Source organism: Leuresthes tenuis, unplaced genomic scaffold (assembly GCF_036924035.1).
Source record: "Leuresthes tenuis unplaced genomic scaffold, fLeuTen1.0.hap1 SCAF_34, whole genome shotgun sequence".
In the NCBI taxonomy this organism is placed as follows: Eukaryota; Metazoa; Chordata; class Actinopteri; order Atheriniformes; family Atherinopsidae; genus Leuresthes; species Leuresthes tenuis.
In genome coordinates this window covers 964088-971010 of record NW_027325388.1, presented here as the reverse complement: position 1 = coordinate 971010, position 6923 = coordinate 964088, and the positions used below count along the sequence as shown (strand labels likewise).

General features: G+C 43.0%; 2 non-coding genes across 2 annotated transcripts; both read right to left on the bottom strand.

Moving 5' to 3' along the window:
- Positions 1-700: 700 nt before the first annotated feature.
- Positions 701-884, bottom strand: LOC140285338 (U2 spliceosomal RNA). Its single transcript, XR_011910429.1, has one exon. It is a non-coding gene; the product is annotated as a U2 spliceosomal RNA (small nuclear RNA).
- Positions 885-1192: 308 nt separating this feature from the next.
- Positions 1193-1306, bottom strand: LOC140285271 (U5 spliceosomal RNA). Its single transcript, XR_011910367.1, has one exon. It is a non-coding gene; the product is annotated as a U5 spliceosomal RNA (small nuclear RNA).
- Between the last annotated feature and the right edge of the window lie 5617 nt (positions 1307-6923).

Genomic DNA, 6923 nt, shown 5'->3' with positions numbered 1-6923 from the left:
TACATTTATAAAACTTCCCTTGGCAAAGCAAATCTGTTTGGCATCAAAGGTATTCAGACTACAATTCTGCTGCCATAATGCTGAACACGATAAGGGGAAAAAAAAAAAAAGTAAAGAAGACAGTTCTGCCGAAAGCCAGGGACTAGACCTGTTCTAAGTTCTGTACTTTTTAAAAGGGAGCCAACACAGGACAGGAGGGCCTGATGTCCACCAGGCTCGGGGCCTGCAGCGACCATATTCTGGGAGCTACTGTACCCCCAGAAGGTACCCATCCCGCCCCACCCCACTAAACCCAACCCCACTCCGGAGGACCTCTACAAAAAACAAACAAACAACAACAAAAAACAAACAAACAAACCACCCGGTCACACCAGTCGCAGCAGCCCGGGCCTGAGACCCACCATCACCCAGGCCCCCCCAGGCCCCCCCTCAACAGGTGCGCTCTTGTGAAAAAGCAAACAGCGGCAGCAACAAAAACACAACGGGAACACCGTATTGAGGCTTTGTTCTGACCGCTCATTTGGTATGGCGTTTCTTTCAAGCAATTCTCCCGGTTAGCCCACACTCGGCTCGCTCCCAGAGCTGTGTTAAAGTCTACTTCGCATTCACTCTCTTTTCTCAGCAGACTAAAAGAAAGTTTCATCTTGGGCTCCCTGAAACTTCCATCCTGCACCGCTGTTTGCTTTTTCACAAGAGCAGAGAAGAGCGCACCGTTCCCAGCGGCACTGCAGTACTGGGTCGATGCTTGGAGTGAACGGAGCAAGCTTCTTTTTCAACTCCTATTCTTAAAAATCCATTTAATATGTAGTCCTCGTATAGAGGACATATTAAACTGATAAGAACAGATACTACACTTGATCTTAGCCAAAAGGCCGAGAAGCGATAACTGTCCACTGTTTCAGGTCCGAGGGCCCTTGCTGGCACAATGCGCACTTGTAGCAGTGTTCTTTTTATGGCCATAGGTGGCCAGAGTGTCACGTTGCACCTCCGCCCACCCGCTGCACTGAGCACTCTTCAGCCCTTTTAAATGGTATAACTTTGCACTCCCGCATGCTCCAGCAAGCACCATTCAAGCAACAACTTTGCACTCCAGCTTCGAACATCGGCACAATCGCAACAAGTAAGGCGACTCTACTCAGAGAAGTCACTCTGCACAGTAACAAGATTTCTTTTGCACAGACAGAAAGGGCTTCACCCGCAAAGGTAAAGCCTGCCAAAAATAGAAACAACTCATTAGTGCTGCTCTCCACGAAAGTCTTTAGTAAAAGGCGAAAGACTTGTATGTTATGAAGAGAAACCAGAGTACGATTATCCGTCACTGCGGGAGCAGGGCATCAGGCTAGTTGCCATAGCCACCTTCCCCATGGTGAGCGTTGCTTGATTGAAACGCTTGCCCCTGTGCAATCGACAAGGCAGCAACAAAAACACCACGGGAACACCGTATTGAGGCTTTGTTCTGACCGCTCATTTGGTGTCGCGTTTCTTTCAAGCAATTCTCCCGGTTAGCCCACACTCGGCTCGCTCCCAGAGCCGTGTTAAAGTCTACTTCGCATTCACTCTCTTTTCTCAGCAGACTCTTGGGATTTTATCTATAAAATGAATTCCTTCACTCAAACTATGTTAAAACTGCTTTGTCCTTCATATTTACCATGTCTAGAAATATTTAAACAAAAAAAAAACAACGTTGTACTTTGCAGTAAAAGAAAGAGCAAATCTAAAGTTTCAGGAATCCGAGAATAAGCTTACTTTCATGAGTTCTTCACGATTTCGGATTTTGCTATAAAATGAATTCCTTCACTCAAACTAAATTAAAACTGCTAAACCGCTAATCTGTTACATGTAAGGCAGATGTCAAATTCACCGAAATAGGATCTAAGGGTATTCGGCCAATCGAGCTGTAGCAGCTTTGGTAAAAGAGTATAAGTTGAAGAGTTTGTGAATAAAGGTGTGCGCACACATAGTGAGCTGTAGGAAAATAGGCAGGGAGCAATGCCGGCTGGGGTATATGTTCTTGTATGTTGTCTGACTGTTTGATTTGAATGTGTTGTGTAAGTGTCCTGTTGAATGTTACATGTTTGGGCTTTGACACTTCACTGTGGTTGTTAACTGTGTGGTGTGTCCTGAAATGTTATATGTTTGGGCTGTGTGACATGCTTAATGCTTGTCAGTAGCTACCCACTTATTCATATATAGCAACTGACAACATAAGAAGTCTGGACATACTTTGATAGTAGTTGTAGAAGTATCCTTATTGATAATAGATAAACTAATTCATAGTGATAGAACAGTAGATGAACAGGTGCCTGCACATGTCTCACGAAAATAAAATGGGTGTATGATTGCTGACGGCAGAGCAATACTGCCAAACTTATGAGTTCTTGTGGCAAACTTGATTCAGTGTCTTGACGTGTATACGCTGTTTCGCTGACTTAATTGTCACAAGAAACAAAGTGTGTTTGATAAGATCCGACCATTTTATTACGGGAGGATCAGTATGTATGGATTCTGATGTGACTGATAAACCCATTCGTATCGTAAGCATAATCTAATACGTGAGACAACGCCCTGGCACACAATCAAAAAAAAAAAGAGAGAGCGGTTTTGTGTCCCCACAGTCCATAATGTAGAAAAGAGAGAAAAAAGCCTTTCTGATTTGGTGTGTGTGCTCACAGTGCAGAGTGTAGAGAAAAGAGAGAAAAGAAAGCCGTTTTGGTGTCACGGGTGTTGTGACTTACACACACACATTTCTGAATTGAGAAAGGAAATTATTTTAGAGGAAGCACTAGAGTTTAGATCCCACATTTGTTGATAGGCATTCATTTATTTCTTCACTTCTGATGAAGTTTCAACAATAAACAACAAACTTTGTATTATGAGAAAGAACCAGACTCATTCTTCAGGAATCCGAAAATAAGCTCTATTTTACGAGTTATGCACGAATTCGGATTCTCCTATAAAACGAATTCCTTAACTCTAACCAAGTTAAGACTGCTTTGTCCTTCATATTTATTCATGTCTAATCAAGTTTCAACGATAAACAACGTTGTACTTTGTACTTCTTCAGCAATAAGCATCTCTCGACATATGACGAAATACAGATTTTGCTATAAAATTAATTCCTTCTATCAGCCTGACTTAAAACTGTTTGTCCTCCTTATTTATCCACTTCAAATCAAGTTTCAACAATTAAAAAAATTTTGTAGTTTGAGAAAAAACAACTTAATCTTAAGCAATCAGTAGGGTAAGAAAGGGTAAGAAAAGGTGCAAATGCCAACCATACATCACTAAAAGGTGGAGCGGAAGTATTCGGCTGCAAGTAGGTGCGAATGCCTGACAATGTATGATCAAAAGAGGGAGCGGAGGTTTTCGGCTGTGGGGTCTGAATGTCCAACCATAATTTGTAAAAACCGGGGAAGAAAAGGCTCGAAAGCCCGACTATACACCATCAAAAGCGGGAGCGGAGGTGTTCGGCTGCAAGTAGGTGTGAATGTTCGACCATAATTTGTAAAAAGCGGGTAAGAAAAGGTTCGAATGCCCGACTATATATTAACCAAAGCAGGAGGAGAGGTCTTCGGATAAGAGTGGGGGAGAATTTACAACCATAATCTATAAAATGCGGTGAAAAAAAAGGTGTGAATACCCCATAGAACACTAAAAGGTAGAGCGGAAGTGTTCGGCTGCAAGAAGGTGTGAATGTCTGACCATAGTTTGTAAAAAGCGGGAAAGAAAAGGTTCGAATGCCCGAACATACACCATCAAAGGAGGGAGCGGAGGTGTTCCGCTGTAAGAAGGTGTAAATGTCCGACCATAGTTGGCAAAAAGCAGGTAAGAAAAGGTTAAAATACCCGATTGTACACAATCAATAGCGGGAGCAGAGTTGTTCCGCTACTAAAAGGTGTGAAAGTCCGACCATGGTTTGTAAAAAGCGGGTAAGAAAAGGTGCGAATGCCCGACAATGTATGATCAAAAGAGGGAGCGGAGTTTTTCGGCTGAAACAAGGTCTGAATGTCCATCCATATTTTGTAAAAATCTGGGAAGAAAAGGCTCGAAAGCCCGACTATACACCATCAACAGCTGGAGCGGAGGTGTTCAGCTGCAAGAAGGTCTGAATGTCCATCAATAATTGCTAGAAAACATGGAAGAGAATTTTCGAATATCAAACCGCACATGATCATAAGCGGGAGAGGAGGTGTTCAAATGCAAGAAGGTGTGAATGTCCACCCATAATTACTGCAAAATGGGTAAGAAAAGGTACGAATGCCCAACCATACATGATCCTAACAGGGAGCGGAGGTGCTTGGCTGCGACAAGGTGTGTATGTCCACCCATAATTAATGAAAAGCGGGCAACAAGTAGGTTTGAATACCCATCATCAAAAGCAGGAGTGGATGTGTTCGGCTACAAGAAGGTTTGAATGTCTGACCATAGTTTGTAAAAAGCGGGTAAGAAAAGGTTCGAATGCCCGAACATACACCATCAAAGGAGGGAGCGGAGGTGTTCCGCTGTAAGAAGGTGTGAATGTCCAACCATAATTGGCAAAAAGCAGGTAAGAAAAGGTTAAAATACCCTATTGTACACAATCAATAGCGGGAGCAGAGTTGTTCCGCTACTAAAAGGTGTGAAAGTCCGACCATGAATTGTAAAAAGCAGGTAAGAAAAGGTGCGAATGCCCGACAATGTATGATCAAAAGAGGGAGCGGAGGTTTTCGGCTGAAAGAAGGTCTGAATGTCCATCCATAATTTGTAAAAATCGGGGAAGAAAAGGCTCGAAAGCCCGACTATACACCATCAACAGAGGGAGCGGAGGTGTTCAGCTGCAAGAAGGTCTGAATGTCCATCAATAATTGCTAGAAAACAGGGAAGAGAATTTTCGAATATCAAACCGCACATGATCATAAGCGGGAGAGGAGGTGTTAAAATGCAAAAAGGTGTGAATGTCCACCCATAATTACTGCAAAATGGGTAAGAAAAGGTACGAATGCCCAACCATACATCATCAAAAGCAGGAGTGGATGTGTTCGGCTACAAGAAGGTTTTAATGTCCGACCATAGTTTGTAAAAAGCGGGTAAGAAAAGGTTCGAGTGCCCGAATATACACCATCAAAAGAGGGAGCGGAGGTGTTCCGCTGTAAGACGGTGTGAATGTCCAACAATAGTTGGTAAAAAGCGGGTAAGAAAAGGTTAAAATACCCGACTGTACACAATCAATAGCGGGAGCGGAGTTGTTCGGCTACAAGAAGGTGTGAAAGTCCGACCATGGTTTGTAAAAAGCGGGTAAGAAAAGGTGCGAATGCCCGACAATGTATGATCAAAAGAGGGAGTGGAGGTTTTCGGCTGCAAGAAGGTCTGAATGTCCAACCATAATTTGTAAAAACCGGGGAAGAAAAGGCTCGAAAGCCCGACTATACACCATCAAAAGTGGGAGCGGAGGTGTTCAGCTTCAAGACGGTCTGAATGTCCATCAATAATTGCTAGAAAACATGAAAGAAAATTTTCGAATATCAAACCACACATCATCATAAGCGGGAGAGGAGGTGTTCAGCTGCAAGAAGGTGTGAATGTCTACCCATAATTACTGAAAAATGGGTAAGAAAAGGTGCGAATGCCTAACCATACATCATCAAAAGAGGGAGCGGAGGTGTTCCGCTGTAAGACGGTGTGAATGTCCGAACATAGATCGTAAAAAGCGGGTAAGAAAAGGTTAAATTACCCGACTGTACACAATCAAAAGAGGGAGCGGAGTTGTTCAGCTAAGAGAAGGTGTGAAAGTCCGACCTTGGTTTGTAAAAAGCGGGTAAGAAAAGGTTCGTATGCCCGAATATACACCATCAAAAGCGGAAGCGGAGGTGTTCGGCTGCAAGATATTGTGAACGTCCGACCAAAGTTTGTAAAAAGCAGTTAAGAAAAGGTTCGAATATCTAACCAAACATAAGAATGAGTCTTTTCCGCTGTAGAATGCCCGACTATAGACCATCAAATGCGGGAGCGGAGGTGTTCGGCTCTGAGTAGGTGTGAATGTCCGACCATAATTGCTGAAGAATGTGTTAGAAAAGGTAAGAATGCTGGACCATACATCATCAAAAGCGGTAGAGGTGGTGTTCGGCTTCAAAAAGGTGTGACTGTTCGACTAAAGTTTGTAAAAAGTGGGTAAGACAAGGTTGCTAATGCCTGACAATGTATGATCAAAAGCGGGAGCGGAGGTGTTCAGCTGCAAGAAGGTCTACATGTCCATCAATAATTGCTAGAAAACATGAAAATCATGAACATCGAAAATCATACCGCACATGATCATAAGTGGGATAGGAGGTGTTCAGCTGCAAGGTGTGAATGTCCACCCATAATTCCTGAAAAATGGGCAAAAAAAAGGTGTGAATGCCCAACCATACATCATCAAAAGCAGGAGTGGAAGTGTTCAGCTACAAGAAGGTGTGAACGTCCAACCAAAATATGTAAAAAGAAGTTAAGAAAAGGTTCGAATATCCAACCAAACATAATCAAAAGCGGGAGCAGAGCTGTTCGACTGCAAGTAGGTGTGAATGTCAGAACATAATTTGCAAAAAGCTGATGAGAAAGGGTGAGAATGCCCGACTATACATCATCAAATGCGGGAGCGGAGTTGTTCGGCTGTGAGTAGGTGTGAATCTCCGACCATAATTGCTGAAAAATGTGTTAGAAAAGGTAAAAATGCCGGTCCATACATCATCAAAAGCGAGAGAGGTTGTGTTCGGCTGCAAGTAGGTGTGAATGTCCAGCCATAATTACTCACAAACGGGTAAGAAAAGGTAGTATTGCCAGACCATATATGATCAAAACAGGGAGCGGAGGTGGTTCAGCTGCAAGAAGGTTTGAATGTCAAACTAAAGTTAAAATATATTAACAAAAGCGGGAGGAGAGGTCTTCGGATGAAAGTGGTTGAAAATTTC